The sequence below is a fragment of the Gymnoscopelus microlampas genome (genome assembly GCF_963454915.1).
Source record: "Gymnoscopelus microlampas genome assembly, chromosome: 22".
Lineage (NCBI taxonomy): Eukaryota > Metazoa > Chordata > Actinopteri > Myctophiformes > Myctophidae > Gymnoscopelus > Gymnoscopelus microlampas.
Genome location: NC_139959.1, coordinates 20897315 through 20910512, shown reverse-complemented (window position 1 = coordinate 20910512; position 13198 = coordinate 20897315).

The window sequence follows — 13198 nt, the reverse complement described above, 5'->3', positions numbered from 1 at the left end:
GAGGACTCCCTCTTCAGCAATGCCCATCGCGGAAAACGGCTTCAATGGGAGCACTTTCAGACTGAATATTAAAGCAGTGACACGCTGTAAGCTTTTAGATCTGCCATTAAAACAAAGAAAAATAAGGACGGCAGGTTAAAAGTAGTTAGAAATTGGGACACATCGGCTGCATAATTACTGATATGCATGTCGTCAAAAGAACTCAAATAATGGCCGATATTTCAATGGTCACTATTGGAGATAGGGTTGAAAAACAGTGCAATATTTCTAGCCTGGAATCTCATAGGTTTGGTATTTGGTTTTTAGTGTGGTATCAGTCGGCTGTTGAATGGAGCCATCAGACAGAAATTCACTGTAGCCCACATATTATTCTGTCTGTCAAGATCATTTCAGAGGTTAATGTATTGCTCTTATTGTTAATGTAGGGAATGAAAAGCAGGGAGGGGAGAGGTGAGGTCATGAGCCAGACAATGAAGATGTTGAAGAAGATCATGATGATCCCACTTGTGTAGTAGCCTAACTGGTTGAACTAACAGCATGATGTCCCCGAATGTTAGGCAAACAGAGGTCTAACAGAGGGCAATTTGAGTTCAATCAGAAGAAAATGTAATCTTGGTTGATGTTGATCCTATTACTGTACCCTCTGTTTTTCTGTCTGTGTCTCCTTGCAGTTAATGAGGAAAATCATAGAAGGTTTCGTCTGAGCACCCCTTGTACACAAGTTCAACTACACACCCACTCAGCTGTTGGAGTGATTTGTTTGTCAACAATTCAAACACAAGATTACTAAATGTCGTTTGTCAACAGTTTTTCAAGATTGCTTGAAAAACTGTCGGAACACAATTATGGCAAGCAATCTCATTATAACGGCTGCTATGAAACAATGAAACAAACAATATGAATGGTTGGGGAGAATTCAGCCCAGAAGCGAATTGCTTCCAGTGTATTATTTTGTTCTCCAAATCTGGAACACCAAAACGCAGTTTCTTCTCATGTGCTCCTATTCCACTTAAGCCCTATTTTTGCATAGTGAGCTTGTAGATCGGCTATAAAAGAAAGTTAAAAAGTCAAAGGTATTTGACATTTTCAGAACCTTTTTGCCTATAATGACCAAAATAGGGAAATTGTGTCACGTCAGGATTAAAGTGGTTATTCAAACAGGGTTAATTGTAAATGTGTCCTGGTCATTCAAACATGACATGACGTCACCAGGAGGCCTTCAACTCCAGGCAGCACCACTGGTTGTACGTATGTGGTGCAGATCTGAATAGCTGAGTCAGGTACAAGGCAAACAGCAAGTTCATAAATCACTACATACTTGAGGCTGCCTGAAGCATTGATCTCTCACATGGTGCATTCCTATTGATTTATATTGCCAAAGCCTAGATACAGATGATTGCAGATAAGACTGAGCGTATAGGGGATGAAACCCTAGGCTGTTTGTTTTCCAATTTGGATTAAAAACTACAGCAGGGTAAAGGAGGCAATGACTTTGTGTGTACCAAAACAAACAAAAACAGAAGGATTTTTGATTGTTTTGTAGTAAAATGTACCCACATAAATAAAGATTTGAGGAAAAAAAGCAGGATAAAACCATGGTAGACCGTTTGTGGTGCACTTTTAAAAGGTACTATCTAGAGTACCATCTATGCTCTGCACCCTGAGCAGGGTGCAGGACGCAGCATGCAATTGCCTCGCTGTCCGTGTCCATTTTGCCAATTAGACGGCACATTATCTGGGAGCAAAGGGGTTTCATGCCACTTTGAATAGCGAAGTGGGTAGTCCACTCCTTTATATTATTCTCTAATAAAATAGTTTTGAAAGCTGAGAGGGAGACAGTACAGGGGAGACAGACAGTAGGAATGCTGAGAGGGAAACAGCATAGGACAGACAGTTGGAAAGCTGAGAGGAAGACAGCATAGGAGAGACAGACAGGGAAACTGAGAGGAAGACAGCGTAGGAGAGACAGACAGGAGAACTGATACGGAGACAGCAAAGACGGTAGGGGAGATAAGATAATCATCATTGGATTTTTCATGGTCATTGAAGTGTCATATTGGAGAAGTAAACACATTGCCTAGGCCCCCGTGCTAGAAAGATAACACTATTTAACAATAAGGATCAATCTGTAAACATGCACACATACATTACAGTATCGCTATGAACAGAAACTACATTTTCACTGTTTTATCTGACATATTGGAAAGCTTACTTCAAAGAGATATTTAGAGACCATACATCACTGCTGTTTTTATTGCAGTAGTGTGGTGCTGAGAGTACATCAGGCCTGTGGCCAGAAGAAACCACTGAGTAGACCTATTCTCAACACTGAATAGACCACCAACCACTGCATGGCTAGCTCTGTCTGTAATACAGACCACCAACCACTACATGGCTAGCTCTGTCTGTAATACAGACCACCAACCACTGCATGGCTAGCTCTGTCTGTAACTATACAGACCATCAACCTCTCATGGCTAGCTCTGTCTGTAACTACCAAGTAGACCACACATGGGCAAGATACGGCCTGAGGGCCAGACCCGGCCCTTTGACCATCTCAATCTGGCCCTCGAAGTCCCCAAAGAAAAACGAAATGACCCCCAAAAAATCGTCATCTTAAAAGGAAGCAATTTATGTGGTTTTGAAGGAAATGAATTTAACTCGACTCCAATGAATTATTAGTAATTAATTAATATTGTGGAGTCTCACTAGGGCGCCGCCCGACAGGTAAGCACCTCACCAGGGAGAAGCAGTGGGAGAGAGGCAGAGAGAGGCCAGACAGACAGCAGCGCAGCCTGGGACACGTCATAGAGGGGCGGTACCTACCTGTCCTCATCATGAATCAGCCCCAACTCCGCACACCTGCGCTGGCCAGTTAGGTGTGGCCCACAAACATTTAAAAGCGCAGCCACTCTGCCTCATTCTCCACTGGCTCTCCTGGTGACTGGACAGGTGCTTTCGGGCGGTGAGTGAGATCCCACATTAAATTCCCTACACCGTTAAATGACTTTGTGTGTGAATTTGAGAACTAAAAGAATGTCTCTTTTATTTTCATAGGCAACCTGATGGATCGAGCTTTAAACACCAAATGTGAATGTGAATGGAAAATGTCCCCAGACCTGGGAGGAATTTATGTTGATTTCCCTATTATGATTTAAGTTTGCCAATTAACGTAATAACAAGAGCTCTCTGAGCTAAGAGGTTGAAATAAAAACCCTTCATTGGGCTTGTACCCTGCCTATCTGTGTCTTGGCCTTGATCAGTGTCCCACATATGGTGGAGAATACGGGCACACTGATCTACGTCAAGAAGCCACAGCATGGAGCACTCTACCGCTTTAACTGCGCTTCTGAAAAGCCAAACTGACTTACAGGCAGCGGTACAAAAATTAATCGACCGCATCTCCAGAGATGTTTCTACGACTCGCGCACCGCGGGAGGTGCTCACTAAATTGTCACCAGACGACGACATAGAAGCTTATCTTGAGGTATTCGAGCGGACCGCAGCCAGGGAGAGATGGCCGGCAGCAGAGTGGGCCTCGCTCCTGGCGCCTTTCCTGACGGGCGAATCACAGCGGGTCTGTCGCGACCTGACCATGGCAGATGCCAGAGACTATCGTAAGCTAAAAGAAGCGATATTGGCCAGCCAGGGCTACAGCCTGCCCGCCCGGGCGCAGCGGTTCCACCACTGGGCCTACCAGCCGGCCCAGCCACCTCGGCCCCAAATAGCGAGCCTGTTACGCACCACGCACAGCTGGCTGACGAGTGGAGGAGAGCCACCCATAATCGACCGAATCGTCATTGACAGATGCATCCGATCCTTGCCGCCCGACGCACGCCGCTACGCCTCGCAGGTGAGCCCAACCTCACTGGAGGCCCTCGTAGCTCTGTTGGAAAATCACCAAGTCAGCATTGAGATGATGAGGTCCACGCGCGCTGACGCACCCAAGACGGCGCCAGACGAAAAACCCAGCCGTGACCGCCGGAGGGCCCAGCCGCCACCGCCGTCCACCAACCGCACCGACGCGGCCGTCGCCGAGGGCCCCGGCCGGGGCGCCCAGCAGAGACGCTGCTATGTATGTGGCCAAGCCGACCACATTTCCTGGTCCTGCCCCGACCGAGACCGCGACGTGTCAATGGGAACCGCCGCCAGCTCCGACCCGGCTCGCCCCTGCCTGCACACCGGTACTGGACCTCGACGCCACGCCCGACTGCCGGTGAAGATAGACGGCGCTGACGCCCACGCGCTCCTCGACTCGGGCAGCGCCGTCACCTTGGTCCGCGCCGACCTGGCAGGCCGCCTCTCCACCGCCACCGTGCCCGTGTCGTGTGTACACGGCGACGTCCGCCACTACCCGGTGACGCAGCTGCGGGTCCAGACACCACGGGGAGACGCCGTGGTGCCAGCGGGGGTGGTGCCGAACCTCCCCGTGCCGCTGTTGATCGGCGTGGACTGCGTCCTATTCGAGCGGTACTGGAAGCCCGGCCTGCAAAAGAAGCCGCCCCACCGACGACGCCGCCGCGCAGAGCGCAGCGGACCCCCAGCTCCACTACACGCCTGCCCGGCGTTTCGGCCCACCTCCCCCGGCTCCGAGAGCGGCGCCTCGCCAGAAGAGGCTCCAGGCGCCCCAGCAGCGGACGACGAGGAGGCGAGCGCAGGAGAAGAGGAGGTCCATTCTCCGCCAGGCCGCGCCGTCTCGACTGCGGCGAGCGACCCCGACCCGTTCGCCGAATTCCCCAGGCCCGAGTCGCCCGGAACCCCGAGGGGGGGGGAGTACGCCACCGCCCAGTGGTGCGATCCCACGCTGGAGATGGCGCGTCAGAGTGTCGCCGCCATTGATGGGAAGAAATGTGACGGGGTGAGTACACTAAAGCCCCCGTACTTTCTTGTTAAAAATGGACTATTGTATAGAGGAGTGATAGACGAGGGGGGGGAAACGTTAGAACAACTGCTTGTGCCTAAATCATATGTGTCACGAGTCCTGTACCTAGCACACACGCACCAGTTGGGTGCTCACCTGGGGGTGAAAAAGACACACGAGCGCATTCTAGCCCGCTTCTACTGGCCCGGTGTTAAGCGGGCCGTGGAAGATTTTTGCAAGGGCTGCCCGGAGTGTCAGAAGTCCGCCCCCAGACCCACGTTCCACAACCCACTGGTCCCGCTACCCATCATCAGCACGCCATTCTCACGTCTCGCCATGGACATCGTGGGCCCGCTGCCAAAGTCCGGCCGCGGACACCGCTACATTCTGGTAATTCTTGATTATGCCACTCGATATCCAGAGGCCATTCCCCTACGGACCGCCTCGGCCAAAGCCGTGGCCCACGAACTTATGATGATGTTTAGCCGGGTGGGGATAGCCGAGGAGGTCCTTACTGATCAAGGCACGTGTTTTATGTCGAGGGTTATGACGCTGCTGTACAAATGGCTAAAAGTGAAACGTATACGCACCTCTGTATATCACCCTCAGACTGACGGTCTCGTGGAGAGATTTAATCAGACACTAAAGAAAATGTTGAAAAAACTAACCACTGTTGATGGGAAAGACTGGGACCAGTTGATCCCTTTTGTACTGTTTGCCATCAGGGAGGTGCCGCAGGCGTCCACGGGGTTCTCCCCCTTCGAACTGGTGTACGGCAGGAGACCCCGTGGATTGCTCGACATCGCCAAGGAGACCTGGGAGAGTCAACCCTCCCCCCACCGCAGCGTCGTGGACCACATTGAGCGCCTCCAGGCCAGGGCCAAGGCGATCTGGCCCCTGGTGCGTGAGCATATGGAGCAGGCGCAGCGGGACCAGGCGCGCACGTACAACCGGGGCGCCACTCTCCGTGAGCTCCAGGTGGGGGAGAAGGTGTTGGTCCTCGTTCCCAGCAGCGAGTGCAAATTCCTCGCCAAATGGCAAGGGCCGTATGAGGTGGTCGAGAAGATGGGGCCCGTCGACTATAAGGTGGCACAGCCCGGCCGGAGGAAGGGCCACCAGATATACCACATCAACATATTGAAGAAATGGAACGCCACGCCGCCGCTGTCCCTACCCGCCCTACTCGCCACGTCCGCCCCGCCGAGCCTGCCCCCGGTTCCCCTCGGAGAGGACCTCTCCCCCGCGCAGAGCCAGGACGTCAAGGAGCTGCTGGGACGGAGCCGAGACGTATTCTCCGACCTGCCTGGACGGACGAACGCCATACGGCATGACATACACACCACGCCAGGGAAAGCGGTGCGCCAACGGCCCTACCGGATCCCAGAAGCTAGACGGGTGGCGATTAAAGAAGAGGTGGCCAAGATGTTGGAGCTCGGCGTCATCGAGGAGTCGTACAGCCCCTGGTCCAGCCCCATTGTTATCGTCCCCAAGCCAGACGGCTCCCTGCGGTTCTGCAACGATTTCAGGAAGCTGAATGACGTTTCCACGTTCGACGCCTATCCGATGCCGCGCGTCGATGAGCTCATCGAGCGCCTCGGCCCGGCCCGGTTCGTCAGCACCCTCGACCTGACCAAGGGGTACTGGCAGGTACCACTGACGGACCGGGCCAAAGCAAAGACGGCCTTCTCCACACCCGAGGGCCTCTACCAGTACACGGTGCTGCCGTTCGGCGTACACGGGGCCCCCGCCACGTTCCAGCGGCTCATGGACCGAATCCTGCGGCCGCACCGCGCCTACGCCGCAGCCTACCTGGACGACATCGTCATACACAGCTGCGACTGGGGCCGACACCTACAGCACCTAGACGCAGTAATCGAGGCCCTCAGACGCGCCGGGCTGACCGCCAACGCCAAGAAGTGCCGTCTCGGGCTGACCGAGACCGACTACCTCGGCTACACGATTGGCCGGGGCTGTGTGAAGCCACAGACGCGCAAGGTGGAGCGCGTCCGGGACTGGCCCCGTCCCACTACGAAAAAACAAGTAAAGTCGTTTCTCGGACTAATATCATATTATCAGAAGTTTATTAACAATTACTCTACTGTTGCAGCCCCGCTGTATGAGTTAACCAGGCAGAAACTACCGCACCACGTAACCTGGACGGACGAAACGGAGACGGCGTTTCAGCGGCTGAAGAGCGCACTCTGTGAGGAGCCGGTGTTAAAGGCCCCCGACTTCAGCCAGCCGTTCCTCCTGCACACGGACGCGTCCGGCACCGGGCTTGGAGCGGTCCTCGCCCAGGTCATCGATGGCGAGGAACACCCGGTGACGTATGTGAGCAGGAAGCTGTTAGACCACGAGAAAAACTATGCAACAGTTGAAAAAGAGTGTTTGGCGGTGAAGTGGGCCATACACCACCTCCGCTACTATCTATGGGGACGCACTTTCACTCTCATTACAGATCACGCACCATTGAAGTGGATGGCGACAAACAAGGACAGGAACGCGAGGGTGACGCGCTGGTTCTTGGAACTCCAGGACTACAACTTTAGGGTGGAGCACCGACCTGGAAAGGACATCCCGCACGCAGACGCCCTGTCCAGGATGTATGAGGAGGAAGGAAATGAAGCCCCCGGCACAGGCGGTGGGCTTAGGGGGGGGATATGTGGAGTCTCACTAGGGCGCCGCCCGACAGGTAAGCACCTCACCAGGGAGAAGCAGTGGGAGAGAGGCAGAGAGAGGCCAGACAGACAGCAGCGCAGCCTGGGACACGTCATAGAGGGGCGGTACCTACCTGTCCTCATCATGAATCAGCCCCAACTCCGCACACCTGCGCTGGCCAGTTAGGTGTGGCCCACAAACATTTAAAAGCGCAGCCACTCTGCCTCATTCTCCACTGGCTCTCCTGGTGACTGGACAGGTGCTTTCGGGCGGTGAGTGAGATCCCACATTAAATTCCCTACACCGTTAAATGACTTTGTGTGTGAATTTGAGAACTAAAAGAATGTCTCTTTTATTTTCATAGGCAACCTGATGGATCGAGCTTTAAACACCAAATGTGAATGTGAATGGAAAATGTCCCCAGACCTGGGAGGAATTTATGTTGATTTCCCTATTATGATTTAAGTTTGCCAATTAACGTAATAACAAGAGCTCTCTGAGCTAAGAGGTTGAAATAAAAACCCTTCATTGGGCTTGTACCCTGCCTATCTGTGTCTTGGCCTTGATCAGTGTCCCACAATATGTATGATTTGAGTACATACCTGCATTCGATATTCTATCTGTCTGTACTCAAATGTTAAATGTTTATAATGTACAGTGTGTGTTTGGCTCTTATGGTCACATGGGGATTGGAGGAGCTATGAGTTACTCTACTGAACACAAGTGTCCTGCAGTGCTATTAGTCACTTAAGCAAGAACTCATGACAGCCCATGGTGTATATCACATCTAACGGATGTCGTTTGTCCCATCGTGAAGCAGAGGGCTGATAACCCCTTTAGGGGTGATATATAATGACAATAAACCTTAGCCTAGAGTTAGTTATTGCTTGTATAAAATGTTACAACATATTGTAACATGAAAACTACAGACATGCTATACCAATGAAAACAGTTTTCATAACCATTTATTACAAGAAAAGGAAATTATTGTCCAACTGCTTGTACTTTAAATTTTGTGATTTCACCTTGATTTACAGTTATAGTAGTAGCCTAGCAGTTTTTCTTAGCCACAGAGAGTGGTACAGTATAGCTAAGATATTAAACTCCATAGCAATGATATATGGTATAACACCACAGCTATCAACCAATCAGACAGCCTGAGCACATAGTTAAACGTACATGAGGGGACATAGCCCTTAACAACACATTGAACGCCAGAGGTTAATCTCATAATGTACCTACCAGTGCCAAGCTCTTTTTGTTGTTTTTTTGTTTTTTTCATGTCGTCATAGCCCCCGCTAAATCCGTTTAAAATCCGCGTTCATTTGGTTCGACACAAACACGGGATCCGTGAAAAACAAACAGCGAAAACTGCGAGTCGATCCGTGCCGCCATTTTGAAGTTACAGGCGAGAACGTTAGACAGGACGATGCGGTGAGGAAAACCAGAAGGGAGATAAATCGATTCTAAGCTGACGCCCAGACAGGAAACGGATGCGAGCGAAAAAAACGGAACCAGTTTTATTCCGTTTCCGGTCGGCCCCGGAACCGGAAATGGGTCGAAAAAAATTCCGGAATGTGCACTTTTTCGATTTAACATGGGAAATGCGAGTCGCGTAGATCTACGCGACTGGCACACTGCGGCTTTAAATCGTTTGGCGTAGATCTACGCGACTGGCACGCGATGTGTTAATACAAAGAATATATTATATTATATCAATCAATCGCATTTTATATACTGTAACACTGTCGGATGGGGGATGGCTGATTTAAGCAGTCACACCTGGCCTGAGTCTAAATAATTGGGCTCAGAGCTAGGTGCGTGTGACTACTGGTTGTGCATCCAATCGATGCACACAGGATAAATCATCATCGTCCCCACAAGCTCTCAGAGTAGGGACAACCACTGCCATGACAGGTGGGATAAACTTTTTATGTTGTTTTGTTTCCTTGCTGTCAAGTAGCCGACTGTGTTCTTCAGACACAGTGTTGAGTTTGTTAACTAATAAAGTTTGGCAAAGTTCATTTTGAGGCCACCACCTTCAAGAGGCAGATGTGCTCGACTTATCTTTAATCCTGTCCTGTTTGTTTCCTTGTGGCCCTCGCTCTACCACATTATTACACTAAATCATTGCAAGCAGCGACTTGGAAATAAAGATAACTTTGTCATCTCCAAACTTTGGATGTTGCCTGTCCTGCAATTGAGCCTGTCAAAAAAGCACATTGTTGTACTTTAAAATGCAATTCATTGTGCTTCACATTGAGTGAAAGGTGCAAGTGAGGCGATAAAAGACAAAAATGCGTTGTGACGCAGTGTGATAAGAGATACTGTGTAGAAGGAAATAACAGCAGAAGGAAATAACAGCAGACCAAGTACAGTTGTAAGTTAACTCAGGTCACTAAGAATAAATGGTTTAGGAGACAGTGTTGCACATAACCATTGCACACAGACCGTTTCTCCTCATGTTATGCCTGTATTAAATAAATCAAAACCTCTTCATGCCACAGTTAAAGGGGCTACACCATGAATTAAAAATATATATATTATATATAAATATTGCCCCCTAATACGTTTTAAACAGGTTGTAAGCCTAAAAAACATCCAGATATTTTTTCTCACAATCTGACTGTCTGTCATTCCAAGCTTTTTCAGCTGCAATACCAAAACGTCCTATTGGGCAGGGGGGAGCTACTGAGCAATTCTGTCTGGCCATCATCAATGCAAAATCAGGGCAAGTGACATCACTTGCCCTGCCATTCTGAAATGGCCTGTTCAGACACGCCCATTCAGGAAATCCATGAAATGAGCATGAATGACTGAATGTTAAAAATATATATTTTTTGGGGTACAAGAGACTGGGGAGCCCAAAAAATACTAAAAACCTAAAAAAAAATGAAATTCATGGTGTAGCCCCTTTAATGTAAGTGTTTTATTATTGGGCTAATATTGTGAATCACAATTATTTTAACCAGGATAATCATGTCCCATGCCTACATACATTCTCTGTCTCAGACAGAGGAAGCTCCAGGCCGTATATCGAGCTAACTGCGTCCTTACATGCCATCTTTGAGATAAAGTTGACCCATATAGAGATCAATTTAAAAGCCACGCTTCATCTCCCTGCAAAGGCCTAGGCTAATTCAGATCAGGAAGGAAGTTGGAACCTTTTTTCCCTTTTTTTTTGTGCTCCACTGCTCACTGGGGCTCCTTGTAAATGGGACACACTATACAAGTGAAAAGAAAGACTAACTGGGCTGAAGCTGAACCTATTGTTTGGAGATGTATCTCAGGGAATTGACTGTAGATGTTGTAGTCGGCAAATGCATTGGTCCAACTCCTTGAAAAGTTCTTTGTCAACTGATTCTGATGACTGAGTCTAAAAATATAAACTTCATCCAGAACTCCACTGTCCATAATTTTGCATGAACATGAGTGAAGGTTTCATGCGCTTTAGTCAGGGTCAGATTTATGTTCCCTGAGCCCTATGTTCCTTCAGGGTTGGGGTTGGGGTTGTGATTGTGATTGGGGTGAGGGAGTTGAGCATAGAGTTGAGGGAATATACTGTGGGTCTGAGGGAACATAGAGTTGAGGGAACATACTGTAGGTCTGAGGGAACATACTGGAGGTCTGATGGAACATAGGGTTGAGGTAACATACTGTAGGTCTGAGGGAACATACTGTAGGTCTAAGGGAACATAGAGTTGAGGGAACATAGGGTTGAGGTAACATACTGTAGGTCTGAGGGAACATAGAGTTGAGGGAACATAGAGTTGAGGGAACATAGAGTTGAGTGAACATAGGGCTGAGGCCCGATCCACATTATTTCATCCACACAGTATAATGAGGTGTTACCGTTAAATGGGAGAGAACTCATACAGGATAATAGGACAAACTGGTGAAATTGGAAGTGATGAAACAAAATAATGTGCAGAAAAAAATGGAACTGGATCACTATAAAATGTAAGCTGATATTTGAGGGAAAGATGCCTAGTAAGAACGGTCTCTTTGCAGAGTTCTCACTCTTGATTGGATCAAATTAATATCCCAAACTGAAAATGTATTTTCTTTTTACTATAGCGCTAAAGAGAGACCCCTAACACTCTGCTGCAATGATTACTATCAGAATATAGAGCTACGTGACACTTAATGTAACACAATATCATTTAATACACTTTGTGAACCTGAAAAAGGCCCAGGCATAATAGCACTAGCATCATGAGTGGGTGAAGACTCTCAGTGCAGTACTTTAATTTTGCACAGTGCTGTTGACCTCTAAATGTCAGCTTTTCTTGAATTACAAAACACCTGCCTCATTTTCAGATGAGGCAGTTTAGAAGATGAGTGGATGACTCATTCAGCACAAAGCCCCATGTACTCCGATTAGTTTTATTGATGCAATAATTCTAAATCAGTGTCATGCGACATAAAACAGAAGACATTCCATTCATTCCAACCCTCCCCCCTATATCTATAAAACCAAGCCACTTTAAAATCTGTATATAATACAACTACAGAATATAAAATAAAACCAAACATACATAAATTGTGAGTTTCCACAATTACCGGTATGCATCATAAAGCTATCATAAAGTAAATCGCAAATGCCTAACCCATTGGTTCTCAAAGTGGGGTCCGGGGACCCCCAGGGGTACTTGAGGGGGTTCCAGGGGGTCCCCAGCTAAATGATGGACAGGAACCAAATGTTAAATGAACATTGATTTTACGATATGAATTGGGGTCCCAGAGATATAAATGCCATTAAATGGGGGTCCGTAGCCTAATGCATGTCAAACTGGGGGTCCTTGAAATGAAAATGGTCGAGAATCACTGCTAGAGCCGTAAAAAATCTTCTCTTATGGGGGTCCCTGGCTTATCTTTTGAAATGGGGGTCCGCGGGCTAATAAGTGTCAATTTGGGGGTCCTTGACATGAAGAAGTTTGAGAAGCACTGGCCTAACCCATGCTTTATCGCGGATAGGACGCATCATTGATCCACAAACAGTGTGCCGAGGCACTGGTGTTAGCCTGGAAACCAGACAAACCTGCCATTGCAAAACAAAAATTGCCCTCTGCATATTTGGTCTGGCACCTCTCAGTTGTGATTGGATTTCACTCCCTCCGAAGTAGTGAGGGACCAATCAGGGCCCAGTATGCAAATGTAGGGCGGTTTTATCACCAGAGGCATTTTTTTAATTCGCCCCATGGAAATGCAGGTTCCACACAGAGATTACAGATTAATATTTACACAGTGATATTAGTCTGGCCATGCCAGGCTACACTGGTGTGACGTGAGACATATAAAACTATACCAAAAGTTATGAATCAGTAATTTGCACCATTTTGCACCCATTTTGCACCCATTTACCAATTTAGAACGAGTGACCCCCGCCCCCTTCCATTGAATTAAATGGGAAAAAAATAGCAAAAATAGAAGTTCTGCAGTACAAGCTCGCAATGTGTCCCATCACTTGTGAGCTTGTAGATCGGCTATTTTCACTATGAATACAGGTGTGCGTTGAGAGTTTGGCTTGTCCATTGGTGTGCCTTGGCCACAACAGGTTTGAAAAGCACTGAGCTTCAGTAAGCGAAGCTCCACTCCATCCATAACAGCAAAACCCTGGGTGTTAATTGAAAAATTAACACCCAGCTAGGATGATACAGTTCACGCCCCTTCCAGCAG